A 19351-nucleotide genomic window follows, 5' to 3' on the forward strand; every position below is an offset into this window, starting at 1 on the left:
GAGTCCAACTTTTCCCCCAGCACTGCCAAGCCCCGCACCGACCCATCTCTCCAAGTGCCACATCCACACCTCTGTTAAATCCCTTCAGGAATGGGGACTCCACCACTGCCCTGAGCAGCCCCTTCCAATGTGTGACCACTCCTTCTGGGAAGGAATTTCCCCAATATCCAATCTAAACCTCCCCTGGCCCAGCCTGAGGGCGTTCCCTCTCCTCCTGTCCCTGTTCCCTGGGAGCAGAGCCCGACCCCCCCCGGCTGCCCCCTCCTGTCAGGGACTTGTGCAGAGCCACAAGGTCCCCCCTGAGCCTCCTTTGCTCCAGGCTGAGCCCCTTTCCCGACTCCTTCGGCTGCTCCTGGTGCTCCAGCCCCTTCATGGATGCAGGTCCTTGGTGGGAACTGACCACACATCGCACTCAGTGGCTGGAGCAGCCTCGGACGTGCTCGGAAGCACAGGACCTGTCCCCCCAGGCACTGCTGTCCTCCCCAGGTCTGGCCACCCCCAGCAAGCCCCTGCTGGATCTCAGACATGGAGAGGTGCCCCAGCGGGGCCAATTTGCCAGAGGGCAGGGAGAAATGATGCTGGCAAACCACGCTGCCGTTGTATTTCTCAATGTGCAGCTCTTGCAATAGGTAAGGCAAGAAAACAGCTGGTTCATGCCCAGCCGTGAGCCATGGACTGCACTGGGACCTCCCCAGGGGCTGCATGCCCTGCTGACCCATCCCATGCCACTTCCTGGTCTGCGCTCCAGGAAGAGCTCCCAGTGAATGTTTTTCCTGAGCAGGGAGCGCTGCCCAAGCCTTGGCAGCTTAAATAGCCACAGTACCCCAACAAAAGCTGACAATCTGAATTTAAAGTCCAGTGATCTCTGACCATAGGGGAGCACTGCTGACATCTCCCAAGCTTTTATCCCACTGGAAGAGAAACTCCAGCCCTTGGACACACGTTCATGGACTTCAGATTGTGCAACAGGAATAACAAAATGAACTGCACCTGAGAAAATGGGGGTCTCTGGCCTCTTTTTGAGGATTCTTTACTGCATTTCACTTCCTGGGCAAGGAACAGCTCATCCTGAAGATGAGTGCACAGGAGGGAAGTGATTGATGGTGGTCCTGACAAGGGGAGGAGAGCTGGGTTTCACATTCCTCTCATCATGCTTGGTCAGGGCGATAGGGTTGATGCTAAAGTGCCTGGCAGGAGAGATCCCACATGGGCAGGGTTTGGTTCATTTTGCAGGGCTCCTGGGGCTGTGCTTCATCCTCAGCCCTCAGAAATGAGCTCCTCGTCCAGCGGTCACGCTCCCCTGGCCAAGGAGTCAGCTGGAAGGAGAACTACTTCAGGCAGCAAGGCTGAGTCAGGCCACAGCTCCCCCTGTACCCAGCAGCTCCTCCTCTAAGCCAGCCTTTTCCCTCATCCACAACAAGCCACCTCCATGTGAGACATGCCCACCTTGCACGTTTCCAATGGCCAGACCTAACTTTCACCCGTGCAGGAACTAAGACAAGCCCCTCTTTGGGCTGCTCACCTTATTCACAGAACATCCAAACCCTCTGAAGCTCCTTTCCTTCTGCTGGGGAGGAGACAGGGTCAAACTGCTTCAACATGAGCACGAGTAAAGAGAAGACTCTTTCCCCACACCCCCCTCCTCAGTTCTTTCCACCGAGTGGTGGGCTGATGCTTTCCTGGGCTGAGGACAAGGCTCGCTCTGCTTCATCACCCAGCTTCAATCTGGCAGGGACTGAAGCACCTCCCTTTTCCTCCATGGTATCTCCAACCTTTCCTGCTCAATTATCTGTTTCCAACTGGGCTTTAAAATCACAGAAATCATGGAAAGGTTTGGGTTGGAAGGACCTTAAAACCCATCCAGTTCCACCCCCTGCCATGGGCAGGGACACCTCCCACTAGCCCAGGGTGCTCCAAACCCCATCCAATCTGCCCTTGGACACTTCCAGGGATGGGGCAGCCACAGCTTCTCTGGACCTTAAACTTGGAAATTATTTTCTTTAGCTGTTGTGCCACCTCTAGAAGACCTCAGAGTGCTCTGAAAGCCACCACTGAATGGAAATTAATTTGCTGGGGAAGCAAGCACGAAGCCCCTGGTCTCTCAGGAGGTTTCAGAACTGCAAGTACAAACATTGTGCTGGGAATGTGGATTAAGAACCCCCTCCACATTACCAGAGCCAGTCCCTGGGGGTGCAGAACAGCACAAAATGGAGCCCTCATTTATGCTCCAGGGCTGGTGGTGTGGCACGGGGAGGAACAAGGACCGGAGTGGCACCAGTGGTTCCTGCCAGTGCCAGTGCCCGTGGTTGGGAATTCCAGAGCTGCATTTAAATCCGCCAGCGCTGTGTATTTGGAGCTGGAATACTGGTGAGGGGAAGTGCACAGCTGGACTTGAAGAACAAGCTTGGCTGGCTCACAGCCCGACTGTCCTGGGCATGGAGAGTGAGGGGCAGGTCATTCACCAGCACCCCCGGGGTGTCCACCCTCCGGGGAGGGGACACTGCTGTCCCCACGGTGGAGAGGCCCATAGGGGATTTGCTTTTGGGACAAGCAATGGCTGAGCCCCAGAGCAGGAGGTGACACTGCCTGTCCTCCATCCGAGGCCACCACCAGCCCTGCAGGGCAGCCAGAGCTACACCCAGGATTAGGATTGAGGTCAAGGTGGGACAGAGGGCAGGGAACTCCTCCGGCAGGTGACGGCAGAGCTGCGTGTCAGGGTTAAACCTTCCCTCCCATGATGCTGACTAATGAATGCGTCAAGCAGCTCCATCGCATATCCAAAGCCAGGCAATCAATCCTCTTGCAGGGCAGCAGCAGAAGCAAGGTGCATTCTGGAGGAATAAATGGGAAGGCAGGTTTTGCCAGGCTGTGACTGCAGGAAACTGGGAGGCTGGGATTTTGGCAGGCCGAGACTTTAGGAAGAGCAGAGAGGAAAGCAGAAACTCCTCCACTTTTAAGAGCTAACGGGGATGGAGGAAATGCTTTAAATGAGCCCTGGTGGTGCTTCATGTCTCTTAAACAGCCACTTTCTTTTCCTCTGCCTTTTCTGTTTCAGGTAACTCTGGTTTATTCTGAGGCCACTTGAGTTTCACCATCAGTTAAGTCAATGCCATGGTACAGCAAAGGCTCTTCAGTTAAACTGGAGATGGCCTGAGGGGTGGATTATTTTGGTGGGAGAGCCAGCTCTCCATTCTCCTTGACACCTTTCCCACCTCTCCTTTCTCCCCAAGAGCTTTTGGAGGTGCCAACCCCAAGGTGTCACGTGTGGGGCTTTTAGCTCAGCACATTGCAGAGGAGAAACTCTTCTGCCTGGTTAAAGGAGGAGGTGGGAGATTGGAACTAAGATTATTTATTCCACACCCTGCCCGTCCATGTTGTGCCACGCACAAGGGCAGTTGGAAGGACGGACGGTGACGCTCATCCCTCGGTGCAGCGTGGGTGCTGTGAATGCCAAGGGGTCACGCAGCACCCAAAGGACCCCCCAGCCCTCACACCCTCCTGGCACTCTCCAAGCACAGTGTTTCAAACAGCCAGATGTTTGTAGCCAAGCCAGAGCCCCGGCCCTCACTGCAGGATGTGTTCTGCACAGCAGAACAAAGAGACAGTCTTTGCCTCGGAGGGTTTGCAATCTGAAGCATCAGTATCCTGTAGGAAAAGCAATTAAAGGAGGCAGACAAGGATCTGACAGAGCCATTCAAAGCAGGATTGCATTTCCTTGAAATTGCTTCAAGTGATCACGATGAGACAATCTAAATTACTTCTGCCCACTGCCAATAAACTGCACAGTTGGTAAATATTTCAGGAACAGTGCCCCTAAGCGAGGCTTCTGCTGCCTGGAAAGGTAGAGTCAAATATTTTATGTAAAATTCCCTAACCTCCACAGCTCCATGGAGTTACACCCTGGAGAGACACTTTTCCAGACTCTCCCCTGCCTCAAAATGGGTTGCAAGGCAAAGCTGGTGCATCCAGCAGCACCAAAACCTGCTGCTGCTTGTAGGAGCATCCTAAATCCCTGCAGGTCTGCAGAGCTGCGGGGGGTGAGACGTGGGACTGGATCAGACCCTGAGCAGCTCAAGGAGGGTCCTATCCAGAAGGACACTCCCCAGCAAGGGGCTCATCCCAGCCTGGGGAAGAAGGTGGTGACATCTCAGCATCACCTGGCCCGGCAGCTGCTCCCAGCTGGGTGTGATCCAGCAGCAGCGGCCATCCCAGGAAAAGACAGAGAGCTCAGGTGCCAGCCTCCTGCTTCCCTTGGGAAGCTGGTGACGTGTGGGATGTGTCACCGTGTGACACCCTCTAATTCACCCTGCATGAGGAGTCTCTGCTCTCTGATAAGCAAGGGACTGACGTGAGCACAGAGTCCCCACACACACCCCCAGGAAGGGCCAGAGGGGGTGGGATGGTCTCTGTGGTTTCGGACACCCAAGTGCCCACATTGGTCATGTCCCACTGGAAACATTTGCTTCCTCCGAGAGCTGATCCTTGTTGGGTATATCATGGAATCCCAGGATGGTTTGGGTTGGGAGGGACCTTAAAGCCCATCTAGTGTCACCCCCTGCCATGGGCAGGGACACCTCCCACTAGCCCAGGCTGCTCCAAGCCCTGTCCAACGTGGCCTTGGACACTGCCAGGGATGGGGCAGCCACAGCTTCTATGACCCTTAAACTTGGAAATTATTTTCTTTAGCTGTTCTGCCTCCTTTAAAAGACCTTGGAGTGCTCTGGCAGCCGTCACTGAATGGAAATTAAGCTAAAAAAAGCAAAATATCCAAAAGCTTTAATGGCTCTTACCCCATTACATGACAAGAGCTGGTCCAAGCACTGTGCAGAGATCGCAGCTCTGATCTGATCCCTCCTGAAGCCATGCTAAGGACAGTAAAACCACAAACTTTGGATGCTTGTACGCTTCCCTCTGGAAAAAAAGGTTGAATTCAATAAAAAGAGGATAAGCAAGAGTGAATTCAGCACATCTCATTCCTAATACCTCTGGCTCTGACTGCACTCACACTGCTGCAAGTCCTGAAGCTCTGGGCATTGTTAAATACGGAATGAGAGTTATGTGTTTGCAAGGAAAATGTTTCAGTCTCCACTAATAGGCAGCAAAATATTTTTATTATACTATATATTGACTTATTTAACGATGATGGTAACAGGAATGCCAACAAAGTTGTGTAATCATTTTTTTTTTCCATTTTGTTTTTCAACTGCTCAGAAGTTTCATAGAAACTCCTTGTTTGGTTCGAAATCTCGCACATCTCCCCCACGCTGTGGGGTGTCACCACGTGGTTTGGCTGTCACCGAGGAAGGGTCACCCCCCCTCCATAACCCAGCCTGGATTTCAGGCAGCAAACTCATCAGTGCACCCCAGACAAAGCCATGAACTGCTCTGCTCGGGCCGGACGCGAGGCAGCGGCGGCTCTGAGCGAGGCGCCGAGGTTTGGCAGCCACCAAGCCCTGCTGACACGGGTTCTGTAGAGCCCAGCTGGGAATCAGGCTTGACAGACCCATTTTTGAATGCTCAAAGCAGTTGGATCTCTTCATTCCTCCTCCGAGGTTTTCCGAGGAGACGCCGCTGCTACGAGCTCCTTACGTCCCCACACAAAACACCTTTGGAGGGTCTCTCTTCCCACAGGGTTCCCTCCAGCACTGAGATTTTAGCAGCTCAAACCCCAAAATTAAGGTGAAGGCTTGGCCATACCTTGGTACTGGCAGCTCTGGCTCCATCCCGGGCGTCATCCCGAGAGGAGAATGCAGGCGTTGCCCAGGGCAGGATGGAAAACTGCAATGTCCGTCACACAAAAAGTGCTGGAAACTTTCTGTTTGGAGAAGCTGGAATCAAAACAGCCAGAAGGTTTTGGATCACAAGAGCCTGTCCAAACTCTTGAGTGTGGGCAGGGAAGGGCTGACTTTGAGCTGCTATCGGCATGAGCCATTGCAAGTGAAATTTGTTTTCCTTGGAACAGGCAAATCCAACTGGAACAATGGCTGGAACCGACATTTTGCGAGGAAAGATTTTGTTTCATCTTGAAAGGCTGTAACACCTTGAAATATTTTCCAGTGGAAATGGCGTTTTGCTTCTGCTCATACACACAGGAGTTGTCCCATCATAGTTTCCATCCTTCTCTGTCCCTTCCCACTTCAGCAGGAGGGATCTGTGGAGCCACATGCAAGAGGAATGGAGAGCCACCCAACCATCACATCCAGGGGGATGGAGAGCCATCCAAGCAGTCACCATGGGCACAGCTCATGGAAACACCTCTTTTCATGTGGAAAACGGAGGGCAAGACATCCAGTGGGATCTGTTTTGGACTGAGGAGCCATAAGACCTTGGGAGAAGGCCAACAAATTAGGAGAAAACCAGCACTGAAATGTGACATATCACAAAATAGGTCAACAGGAGACCTGGGGATGGTTTTTAAAGCTTTTGGTTTCTACCTGACAGGAGGAAGAGGCCTCTTTTCATCTCCTCCGTGGACTGGGTGGGAGCAAATCCCTGTGGAGCCACGTCCAGGGCACCAGAGGAGCACTGGAAAGAAGCCAAAACCCCTGTCAGTTTTCCATAAAGAAGTGGAAAGAAAACAGGTAACAACTGAGAAATCTGAGTCCTGCTTTGTTGTAGTCTCAGGCTGCTCATACCTGGAGAACTCAAGGAACATCCAACCCCTCTCATCTCCAATCCGGACAAAAACTCTGTTCTTGGAAAGCTTCATCAGCAGAGGAAAGTTGCAATCTCAGGTTGGCTGCAGTGTTATCCTTTCCCAATTTCAAAACATTTCCTTTAGATCATGGCTTTTTTATGTGATTTTTATGTGATTAGCTCACATTCCTAAACAACCATTTCAGAGCAAAATAATGTGCCGCTGTTTCCTTTCAAAAATGGGCTGGGGACTCCGAAACATCTTTTCCCCCCTCACACATTCGAAATGATTGTGAAAAGCTTTGGGTTTGAAACAAAATGTGCCCTTTTTTCCTTCCTCTTTTTCTTAGATTTTTAACACAAATGGAAAGAAAATCACAGTATCCTAGTCAAATGTGTTGGAAAGAGGATCCTTTCTTTCCTCTTCTCCTTTAGGAGACAGGACAAGGGGGAAAGCTTGGAACGGAGAGAGGGCAGGGTTAGATGGGATACTGGGGAGAAATTCTTCCCTGTGAGGGTGGGCAGGCCCTGGCACAGGGTGCCCAGAGAAGCTGGGGCTGCCCCTGGATCCCTGGCAGTGTCCAAGGCCAGGCTGGACGGGGCTTGGAGCAACCTGGGATAGTGGAAGGGCTGGATGGGCTTTAAGGTCCCTTCCAACCCAAACCATTCTGAGATTCCATGATCCTTAAAGAACATCCTGATGGAGGTGATGCTTCTGCTCCCACCCCACCCCACACCTCGTGTCCCCTTGACGGTGCCGGGGATGGGCTGGTGGAAGGAGTGATTCAGTACCACATCCTTGGACCAAGTCCAGCCCACACAGTCCGTGCCTTGGAGTATCAGCACTACAACCTCATCAGGGGAACCTGACTGTTCCCAGCTGCTCCGAGGACAGCAAGGACCCGAGTCACACAAGAAGGGAGTGAGCTTGGAGCAAGGAGCAGGTGTGGTGAGGATCTTCCAGCTCCCATGACACACATTTTGCCTTCACACTCCACCTGAGCCACTTCAGAGCCACCCCGAGAGAGTGACTGATTTCTCAGCCTCTGCCACGGCTGCTCAGCCTCACCCTAGAAATTGAGGCAGATGTTTGTTTTTACAGGGAAATCGGTAAATTGTTCTGACAGCCATGATGGAGCACTCCCACCCAGAAGAACTCCTTTGACCAACCATCTTCCTGATGGGCTCGACTTTACTTACCTTAGAAAGGACTTGTTTTGAATTGGGAACATTGTGTTCCTGTGTCTGACAGCTGACAGTCAGATGAAGGATCTGTCATAAGGTTTTAATTCCAGAGCAAAAGGCATGGCTGAGATCCCACCAGCTGGATCCATACTGGCTGGCTGCACAGAGACCCCATCCAGCTCTCTTTGACATCCCAGCACAGAGCTGTAAGGGGAGATACATTCCAGTGTAAAAAGGATGTGGTCAATGGTGGTCCCCTGAAGCTCTCCCAAAATCAATCATTTCAAGAGTGAGCTGCCAGCTCATGGAGCAAGCTGACTGTTTTCCCTTGGAAGTGGCATTTTAAAGTTTCTCTGCACCCTGAGCAAAAGGAGAGGGACAGGAGCTGCTGTTCTTTAGGAAACTCCCCATAGCTACTCACCTGAAGGGAGGACCACACACTGCCACCGTAGGGGTGGGATGGTAGAGGCCACTGGGGGAGTTTGGTCAGCATTTCGAATTGCACAGTTGTCCTTCAGCTCCCTCCCTTCTCCAGATCTCCTCATGAGCTGGAGTTAAGGAGAATTGGCTTCATCTGGCAGGGGTGGGAACTGTCTAGCCAGAACAATGGGAAGCTGCATGGACACCACCACACTTTTTGGGGCCAGTTGAGCTCTTCACAAACAGCCTGTGGGGTGATTTCAGTGGGGGCTGCCCACTCATCCCATCCCAAGCACTGCCCTTCTTTTGGTGAGGAGCCACCAAAGTCCTCACCCTGTTCAGCCCAGACTCCTGCATCCCTGACACCCCAGGGACATCAGGAACCCCAGACCCCAGTGCTCTCCTCAGCACCATGAAGGGAAAAGCTCTGACTCACTCCCAAAGACACGTTACCCACACGAGTTCAGTAATTTCAGCAAGGGGTCATTTCCTCAATGCCTGCTCCTGTTGTTTGACCTCTGGCTTGGCTTTTCCTTCTTTTGCAAGGTCACCCAGGTCACACCAGTGAGAAATGTCAGCCCACTTCTGGGAACCGCTCCCTGAAACGCGCCCGCCTCTGTTATCTCTGTGCCGACACGCTGCTGAAGGAGCCTCTTGACTGGAAACACTCAACTGGGAAGAGAAATGGGACATCCCATCCCGCTCCTGCCTCCCCCCTGCTCCTTTGGGGAATGCCTGTAGGAAACACAACCCTGTCCCTCGTGAGACTGGGCTGTCCTGGCCCGAGGTCTTCATCACCAAGGCACCAAACATCAGACAACAGCTTTCCTCATGTGACTTTTTTATTCCAAATTTAAAACACAATGAGCATGGAAAGACAAAAATAGTGGTTTAAATTTAGGTAGAATAGACTGAGAGGCACCGTCGACGCTTCCCCTTCCAGCGACAGCGGTCTGCGGCCAGGAGGAAGCAAACAAAACAGGAGGAGAAGCCGCCAGGCCAGCTGTAGGATGCAGTTGTTGAGGAGATAGCCAAGGAAAGATGATAGCATGATGTTTGTCCCGTGGAGACTCTCTGGACAATGCCTGACTCATCGTTTGTTGCCTGCTCCTGCGCTAGAGCGAGCGAGGCAGGGGATGGAACATAACTGGAATAGGTGGAGCACAGCAGCAGTTCCTCTCTCGCATGACTCAGGCTGTATCTCCTCCCATCCCCAGAGGCTCTGGCATTTGGGGTCTTCCAGGGATCCAAGCTGCCCTCTCTGTGGGCTCTTGATGCCAACAGAAGGCCATAGGCACCTGGAGACTCATCTCCTTTTCCAGTCCCACCAGGAGGTTTGCTCTTAGATGAATGATGTCAACTCAAACCCAGTCTGGGCACAAACAGAGCAGCAGCAGAGTGATGGGAAGATGCTAAGAGGAATTAAGACTCAGCCAGTTCCCCTCTGCTTCCACAAAAAGCAGTGCAGATCTTGCCTGGTCCATCCATGCATTAGGAAGCAGGTTCCTAACTTACTCAAATTAAGGAAAATTAGCTCCTGCAGAGGTTGCTGGTGCTGGCACTGGCAGCAGCTGCTGACCCTCCAAAATGTTGGGGAAGACCCAAGGACAGGCACACCAACCTGTCCTGTCAGCCAGGAAAACTCCCAGAAGAGATGCCAAGGATGTGATGCAAACCTGGGGATAAGTGGAAGCTAGAGGAGAAAGATCACAACCCATCAAACACGTGGGTAGAGGCAGCGGGTCCTTGGCACTTGAATGTAGTTGGTGCCATCCGGATGGACAATTTCTGGGTTTTCATGGAGCAGTGCTGTGCCGTGGTCCAGAGACAGATCCTTGGGAAAATAACAATTGGCGTAAGACACGGGGCATCCTCCTCACAGGTCATGGGCACACAGGGGTTGAAAGGGCAGGATTCTGTGCAGGATTCCCCAGGCAACCAGCCTTTCCCTGCCTCCTCCAGCCTGTGTGCCCAGAGCCAGCCCTGATCCTTGGTGCAGCCAGGACGTTTCACGAGAGAGCGCGGCAGCACCGAACCGGGAGGAACTGTTCTGTGAACAGCCTGTCCAGAGCTGTTGGCATCCCCAGCTGGATGCTGGCCCAGGACTCCTTGTTCTGCAGCACAGCCCTCCATCGCCAGAGATAAGAGGCAGAGCCACTCACAGAGCGCTGAGCGACAGCCAACAGCTCTCCTGGAGGGACCAGCCTCGGGAACATCACCTTCAGCACCCAGATCCTGGGGGAGGGCAACAGGTTGTGCCCCTCGTTGTGAGGAGGGCACCAGTGCCCAAGGGGGGGCTGCGCTTCTCCCACCAGCACCCACGGGGGTGGTTCTCCTCCCAGAGCCCGTGGACACATTCCAGGGCACGCCAGGGCATGGCAGTGCTCTCCCACAGGGAAGGCACAACCTTGCTGGGGAAATAGTACTGGGCTGGGGTGTCACTGGAGCGTGGGGTGTCCCAGCTACCTTTGGGACAGTCCAAAGATGTTCCATATGGAGAGTTTGGGACAGCTGTGGTTCCCTGGGGTTGCGGCAGGCAGATGATCACTCACTGAATCCCAGGATGGTTTGGGTTGGAAGGGACCTTAAAGACCATCTCATTCCAAACCCCTGCCATGGCAGGGACACCTTCCACTAGATCAGGTTGCTCTAAGCCCCATCCACATGAAGGAGTGTGCAGGATGCTGTGCTTTGGCTGCCAGCTTGGTGTTGGAAGCATTCCTGGGAATCACGCAGGAATGGTGAGGACACAAGACCCAGAGTGTGATGTGGGGTTTGATTTAACACACTCAGTGTTTACATGGTGAGGTCCTTTAAGAAGCAATTTCTCATTCTTTGCACAACAAGGTACCCAGGCAAATCCAGCCCCTCTCCTGCTCCCTGTCCAGGAGCACAAGGTATCTCTGATGGGTTCCCAGGCCAACAGGAACTCTGCAGCACCGAGTCCCTTTCTACTCACTGGACAGCACCGCTATTCACAGAAGCAGAATCTTGTGGCACAGAGCAAACCCGACACGTACGGGGCGCAAAGAGGGAAAGAGGACCCGTAGTTCCTTAGGGCACAGCCGTCCCCACCACGCAGTGCCAAGTCTCAAATGTTTCTTAGCCTCTTTTGCAATCCCCATCCCAGGAATTCTCACCTGGGCTGCTGGCACCTCTTCAACTCTGAGAAGTGCCAGGACAGGGGCTGTTTCAAGCCTTCATGGATAATTCCCTTTTTCGTAGGCCAGGTGATACAGGGACATTCTCCTGCAGCGTCCAAGAAGAAAGGTAAACAGGACACTCGATGGACTCAAACAGAGGGTGTGTGCTCTTCCTCAGCAAGTATTTTGAAAAGGCTGACTGGAATGCTGGTATGGCTTCCTCTGGACTGGGAATTTCCCCTGCCGCTGCTGGGGCTTGGATCCGGACCAGACGAAGAGGCGGCTGTGTTGGTAGCACAGTTGGAGGTGTGGAGACAACTGGGTGGTGGGTTTTGTTTTCTCCCATCATTACACGTGTACAAGAAACTCTTGTAGGAAGGGTTCTCCTCAGGAAGGATTCAGCACATGGGAAGAAAATCAATGACTGCAGCAGAGAAAAGCCCAAAGCAAGTGTGCACGCAGGTAAAAGCAGATCCAAAGAGGTTTTGCTCCCATTTTCAATTCCTCCATTAAATGGGAATGTGTTGCGTTTGAGCTCAATGGAAAACAGCAGAAATGAGACCAGTAAGAGGCAGAACTCGAGGAAACCATTTTTTGATCAAACATCACAGATTCAAGCAGAGGAATGGGTTTCTAAAGAAGCTGTGGCTGCCCCTGGATCCCTGGAAGTGTCCAAGGCCAGGTTGGACGGGGCTTGGAGCAACGTGGGCTAGTGGAAAATGTCCCATTCCATGGCAGGGCATGGAACGGGATGGACAGGTCCTTTCCAACCCAAACCATTCTGCGATTCTAGGATTTAATGTTCCAGATGGAATGACGATTCCATGAAACAGAAACCAGTGACTCAGTCATATGCCAAGAGAGGACCAAGGATCTACGGCCACAGCTGGGTTTGTGCCAGCTTGGCTGTGCAGACAATGCAACACAGGTGCCAGAGGGGAAACCCCCGTGTCCCCCAGCAGGAGACTCCATGGCTTCCCATGACTAGGGAGGGATGGATGTCTCATGTGGAATCTGTTGTTCCCTTTCCCCAAGGAGTTCGGGAGTGTGGTGGTCCTTTTCCATGACAGATGGAAATGAGTGAGGTACAGGTACAATATTTTCCCTGCTTCGTTGTTTTCAAGCCCTTTCAGAAGCTGAGTTTCCAAAGAGAAGGGTGGATTGGCATCACCTTAATGAAAACTAATTAAACATAATTATTTATCCCTTGGAAAATATTTGGGCTCCACCAGGAACACCCTGCAATTGGCTTTTAAAAGGCAGGAAGAAAGTACTTTTCCAGAAGCAGGTTTTCATGTCGGCTGATGTGGTGGGGAGAGCTTCTCATTGAGATCTTTCATGCTCACAGAAACCAGGTTGGCCAAGAGTCTGGCACAATCAAGCTGAGCCTTGCATTTTTGAGAGTAAAGAACAGCCTCCCCCACCCAGTTCCATGGATTTAGGAAATCTGCAGGGAGGTGGGTAGAGCGAGGGGGGAAGCTTCACCCACCCCTTCTGATTTTTCTCTGAAAGCTGCTGGGTTTGGGGCTGAAGAGGAGGTTTTATAGAGTAAGACAATTCCTCCCAAAACATTCTCTGCTAGCAAAAACTCCCAAACCACACAACCAGCCGCAGATAAAAGAAAAGCTGTTCTGTCAGATGACCTCAGTGAACAGGAAAGGCTGTTTCTCAGAAATGACCGGTCAGGGAAGTGTCAGCCCCTGGTATGGAGAAATGGATGAGCACCGAGCACAGTTTGAGGGATTAGAAAGGCTAAGGAGCCTGGGTTCGAAGAGTCTGGTGTTTAAATACGTTACTTTTCTCCTCTACTATCCCACAGCTCTGCCTCTCTTTCCTTGTGACCTCCATCTCAGCACTGAGGACGTGCAACACTCAGTGGTCCAGGCAGCAAATGATGGGAAATTCCTTCTGACCTCTCCCTCCTTCTTCATCTCTTCCCTCCATTTCTTGGGAGTTGAATTATCCCAGAGCCCTCTGCAATTCATTCAAGGGGATCTCTCCATAAACATATTCCAGGTTGCCCAGAGCAGCTGTGGCTGCCCCATCCCTGGGGTTTGGAGCAACCTGGGCTAGTGGGAGGTGTCCCTGCCCTTGGCAGGGGGTGGAACGAGATGAGCTTTAAGGTTCTGTCCAACCTAGACAAGTCTGGGATTCTGTGTTCCACATCTGGAACCTTACCCTGACAAGGGCCAGCGTGGCAGGGTCTATCAGTGCTGGCAGCTGAGGCCCAGGAGGGGACAGTGCCTGTGAGTGCTTCGGAGCTGCTCGAAACGGAGGAAGCCATGAGCAGAAAGGCTGGGCTGGGTTCTCAGCACCAGCTGTGCTCTTCCCAGAGCCGAAAGAACAAGAAAAAGGAATTGTGTGTTGCAAAACCACTGGAGTGCGTAAGGACACAGGAGACTGACCCAGCCTGGCCAGGCTTTGCCCAGGGAGAGCTCCGTCACCAAGGTGGGTGACAGCAGAACCGAAACCCCTGGATTCACAGTTGTCAGCTTTTCACAACTTTTCCTCCACGGAAAACATGTGATTTTTGATTGAAAAGAGGCCAAAGGAACCAGCTCTCAGGCAGACAATCCCTGGCTCCTGGGAGCTCTTTAGCAAGCAGAGCAGAGCCTGTGCTGATGTTTTTGGGCCATCAGTGTCTCAAAGAGGGGTTTGGGACCCCTGGTCCTCTTGGTCTCTCTTGCCACTCTGGCTCAGAGAGAAAGCCAAATCCTGATGAGATGCTGCTATTCAGCAGTGGAAGTGATTAAGTGACTCCCTCCCGTGCAGTGATCCAGCCAAGGCTGGCAGCCCCTCCTGGGGAAGGGGTAGGCTCAGCCCAAACCCAGGCTGGGGGTGTTTCGGAGAGGGAGCAATCCAGGATCCCCTCAGCCTCTGCAAACCCAGCTGCACCAGCAGCAGTTTGACCCCCACATCACTCACAGGAGTTACAGAGATGAGCCCAAAAGCAAACCTGAAGCACAGATCCCACTTTCTGACAGACAAGGGCGCTCAGGGATTCCAGAGAACACCATGCCCCGTTCTAACCCCTCACCCTTGTGCTACCAGGCTGCATCTTTTCCATGGGATCGCTCAGTTCCCTGTCTCAGTTTCCCTGACACTTCAGGTGAGCCCAAATTTTGTAAGTCGTGGCTAAAATCACAGCATGTGCCAGTGCCAGGGTCATTGGAGCAGTAGGTCAGGTCTGTAAGAGAAAGCAACACCTTTTATTCATATTTTATTCAACCAAAACATCATGTCTCCTCCTCAGCCTCCTCTTGCTAAAGGTGCACACAGAACTTCTCCTGAGTCTTCCCAGCTGAGTTTCTAGGGAAGCTTCTGGCACACTTCTGGTAATTTTCTCTGGTTTGTTCATCATTTTGATATTCAAAATGCCTTTGGGATGGTCAGAACTGATCGTGGGTCTCCGAAGCCTCGGCTGGGCTGCAGAGCATGTCCTACACCCCCAGCTACAGAAACTTGCACACGTGAAGCCTTGGCTGGAATATCAGACAGAAAATATTGTTGGAATATCAGCTAGAAAATAGTGGGGTTTGCCACTGCACCCCAGGGCCAGGGGGACAAGAAGGTAATGTGATACACAGAGGACGCTTGTTCAAGAAAAGTGATCAAGGGAGGCTTTTTGGGGAACCAAGCGTAGTTTTTATCTCTTCGAAGGGAAGTTTGAGTTATACAGCCCACATTGTACCCTCTGGAGCAGAATTTAAAGGAAGAGAAACTCCCTGCATACTTTTGGATGCCTCATTTGCTGAGGGAGGGCTGAATCACAGCATTTGACTAATCTCAGCAAGGAATCCAGCTTTCTCCAGAAAAACTGACCGTGGCACAACTTGTGCTATTTCCCCTCCTCTGGACCAAGCCGTAACCAGTGTTTCCCCAGAGATCTGAAAACGCAGACACTTTGCTAAAACCCTTGCCTGGTGGATTTCATCCAGCTTTCAGTTTCCAAGGCCTCAAAAACATATGCTCAGGGAGCAACACAGCCCCATGCCAGTGGTGCAAACATAACCAAAGGCAACCTAAGGCAAGATGTGGAGTAATTTACTCCAGGGTTACTCAGGTTCTTTTGTGCTGACAGGGGTGAGGGGCAAAAGAAAACAACTTATATTTGAGAAGTGGATTATTTACAGGGTTCTTTGCCCCTCCTGGCTTTCAGCTCAGGACCTGGAATGGCTTTCAGGGTCTTCCACTTCCCAGGTATGACCTAGGTTGAGCTTCAGCACAGTTGCCACCAAGTTGCTTCCTAAGCCAGGAAAAAAAATCCCTTTGGAGCTACTTGTGGTGACTCCTGACTTCCTCTTCTTTTGTCTCCTCACTCCCTGGGTTGCTGCTTTTTTTTTTTTTTTTGATAAAAGATTTTTAAGGATGTTAAAGCAGAGCAGCCCAGCCCAGGGAGTGCCAGGGGTGGCTGCCCTGTGCCACAGGACAAGAGTGATTTCCCTGCAGGAAGGGTTGACTGCCTTGGCCCAAGACCTCTAGCTGCTTGGGGACCACGAGTCCTGCAGCAGAGCAGACAGGATTTCCAGCCTGGAGAACAATTGCCATCAGGATGTGTTGCTAAGGTCACAAGTGGAAGCAGCCAAGACTCTCCAGAGAGCTTTATGCAGGCTCCAAAGATAAGCGAGACTTTGCAAGACAGACACACGGAAGCTGGACCTAGACCATTCCTGCAAGGAGAAACAATGGATGCTCAGCGTTCCCCAGACCAGCGAGTAGCACATGGATCACCCTGGGTACCTGTGGATTCGTGGAGGAAGGATCAGTCCACAGGAGACACGGGGTGTGGTTCCCATAACCTACTCGTGTGGCCTATTTCCTTCATGAGGAAAGCCACAGAGCTGAGCTGACCAAAGCCAAAAGTGACGTGGGCATGGCTTCCAAGGAGCATCCTGAAATGTTCCCTTGAGGCAGGACAGCCATGTCCAGACAGGGGTGAGCAGCTTCTGTAATGACATAGAGTGAAGGGAGGGACAGACCCACACCTCTTCCCCAGGCCCTGAGACAAGGATGAGAGGAGAGCCGCTGTCACCCAGCAGTGCAGACAACACCCAGCTGCCCACGGCAGAGATCCCAGCTGGCCCCATGGGATCAGCAAGATGCTTCCAGGGCACATCAGACCCTCAGCACGGGCAGGGGAAGGGAATCCAGCAGCGATGCCCAGCAAGCTGGACACACAGGGTGGCATTTTCCTGCATCGGTGATGGTGCCCAGCCAGGCAGAGCTGGCTGTGAGTCAGCCCAGGAGCGGCATCCCTTGGCACTGCACCCCTTGTCCTTTCTCCTGCTCCTCCTTCCCCGCGCTCTCCCACTGCGGTTTCAGCGCGGTGTTTTTCTGCTAAGCCCACGTGTGCGGAGACTTGCCCATTCCTCCCCAAAAGCCCCCTGAGCCATGGCATTGACGTCAGCAGCTCCCCAGCTGTCAAACAATGGAGATTAAGGCTTGGCAGGAGGTGCCAAGCCATGGAGTGCGTGTGCCTCCCCGGGCAGGTGAGTAACATTCCCTGCCGAGCAGGAACAGGCACATTGCACCAACCCATCTGCTGCACCTGGACACCTGACCCTGCCTGATCCCCAGCCTGATCCCTGGCAAGGGCTGGGTCATGCCCGGGCAGCCCCCAGCGCTCGGCAGCCCCTGTGCTCGCCCAGCAGGACCCACCGTGGCCAGGGCACAGGGCTGGAGGGGGCACAGCGCTGGCAGCGGCCGCTCATGGCTCCAGCCTGTGGGAGGGTTATCCCGTGTGCCAAGAGATGTGCAGTGCTGGGAACAGGCCCGGGGCTTGTCCCTCCCTGTTCTGCCCAGCACAGGGACAGAGGCCACAACGTGCTGCCTCTTGCAGAGGAGTGGCACAGCCAAGGCCTCGCTCCCCGCTCGGGAGGTTCAGCCCTGGGGTTTTTCCTGGAGCAGACAAACATCTTCAGGACACTCAGTCCCGACCCACAGCAAGAGTCTGGGCAACAGGGAATGTCTGGGACATGGCCAGGCTGGCACCAACTTGAGGGAGCAGCTGGAAAGACTCCTGGAAAACAGGAAGGGAGCTGCTGCTTGTCATCATGCTTGACCATCCCATCGTCCTGGCTTTGCATGCCAAGCTTCCCATCCCCCCTGCAAGCACAAGGTGCCCCACTGCCAGCAGGGCTGCCAGGACCTGTCTTTTGCCAAAACAAAGGTGGAAGAACTGCTAACACCAAGGTCACCCAGCACTGCCAATGTAACTTGGCTCCCAGGCTGGGCTCAACAAGGACCTGGGGGCCCTCAGGGCCAGAGGAGAGACAGAAACATCCTTGTGAGCAGAGCAGAACCTGAGCGACCAGCAGGGCACCAGCAGGGCACCAGTCTTCCTCCCAACCTTCACTCCTCACCAAACACGCAGAGCCAGGAGGGCACCTGAGGTCAGAGAAACACGATCTACAGCACCCAGAGACAGGAGCCCACAAGGATGTGACAGCTCCAGCACAAGCTGCAAACCCTGTGGGGCTTGTGCCCTGCTTTCTGGGAAGATCTCCCAGCTTGGTGTGCCTCCCACTCCAGCTTCAGGATCCTGCTGGCAAACTGTGTCTCGCCAGGTGCAGGAGGGAAGCACATGGGACACACAGCACTGCCCGGGGACAAGGGCACAGCACACCCACAGACCTGGCCAGTGTCCAGGTCCTGCCCACTCCCTCCACACCAGGCTGGGAATGCCAGACCCCAGGCACCAACAGGAGAGCCAGGCCCTGGCATCTCCTTGTGCCAGGGCTCCTGTAACTCACCCTGCCCATGGGAATACCTGTTGGTGAGGTCCTGCCTCTAACCAGGACATCAGGAGATGCTCTCCGCTCCCAGGATTCCCTTCCCCAGCTCTGAGGACCAGGTCAGGCCCAATCCAAGCTGACTGTGTTTGCTGCAGTCCCTGCCCTACAGCCCAGCCAGGGTTCAGAGCAGAAGACAGAGGTGCCCAGGGCAGGAGCTGCACCAGGGGCAGCAGGCTGGCAGGGACAGCACTTTCTCATGGGCTCTGTTGACTTCTCCACCTGAGTGGGTCCCTGGTGTGGTGGGGCTCAAGGGGCCCCTGTGTGCTGCCCCTCTCACACCCTTCACACCAATGCTCCTGGCAAACCTCGCCTTTCACCCACCCGCATCAAGGGCCTGGCCCACCGTGGCCGGATGGGAGGGGAGCAGACGGCCCATTTGAGTCCTTCCCATTTGTTCCCCTTCAAGACACTCTCAAAGGAAAACCCTGGAAGTCATTGTTCTATTTTGGTCCAATGAGGGCATCCAGCAAGGCTTGGGTTAGAAGGGGCTGGGCTGGAGGAAACAGCTCCACGAGAAGGGTCCAGGGGGAACATCCAACATAAAGTCCAGACAGCCACAACCACATCATGCCTACCTTCCTGGAGCACCTGCCCAGGGCTGACAAGACACTTTAAACACTTCATGTTTAAACACATCATGAAAGATGGTTCCCCACCAGGGCTGCTGGACACCTGTGCCTGGAGGGGACAAGAGCAGAGGAACAGAGCACTGGGAAGAGCAGCAGCTGCCACCAAGAGGCTGAGAGAGCCAGGGGTGTTCATCTGGAGAAGAAAAAGTTTGGGGAGGCCTTACTGCAGTCTTTTGGTGCTTACAGGGGCTTATAAAAGAGAGACAACAGACTTATGAAATGTCTTTTATTGTAAGAGAGAGACAACTCCAGTCCAGGAGATGGCCCTGTTTCAGCCCTGGTCAGTGCATCCCACCACTACCTCCCCTGAAGGACCTGCACAGAGCCCCAAGTCTTCCCTGGGCACTCCTCCTTTTCCACGGCAGAGCTTTCCAGGAAAAAGCTTAACCGAAAATCTGCAGCAACACGGACTTTGGCCAGACAGAAAGCAACAAACAAACATAAAAACACCAACCAGGCCCAGCAGCATTTCCACTAAATGCCAGGGGAGAAGGGAAGAGGAAGGACTGGGGTTTGTTTTCATTCTCACGGCGTTGCGCAAGAG

Source organism: Corvus moneduloides, chromosome 10, assembly GCF_009650955.1.
Source record: "Corvus moneduloides isolate bCorMon1 chromosome 10, bCorMon1.pri, whole genome shotgun sequence".
Classification (NCBI taxonomy): domain Eukaryota; kingdom Metazoa; phylum Chordata; class Aves; order Passeriformes; family Corvidae; genus Corvus; species Corvus moneduloides.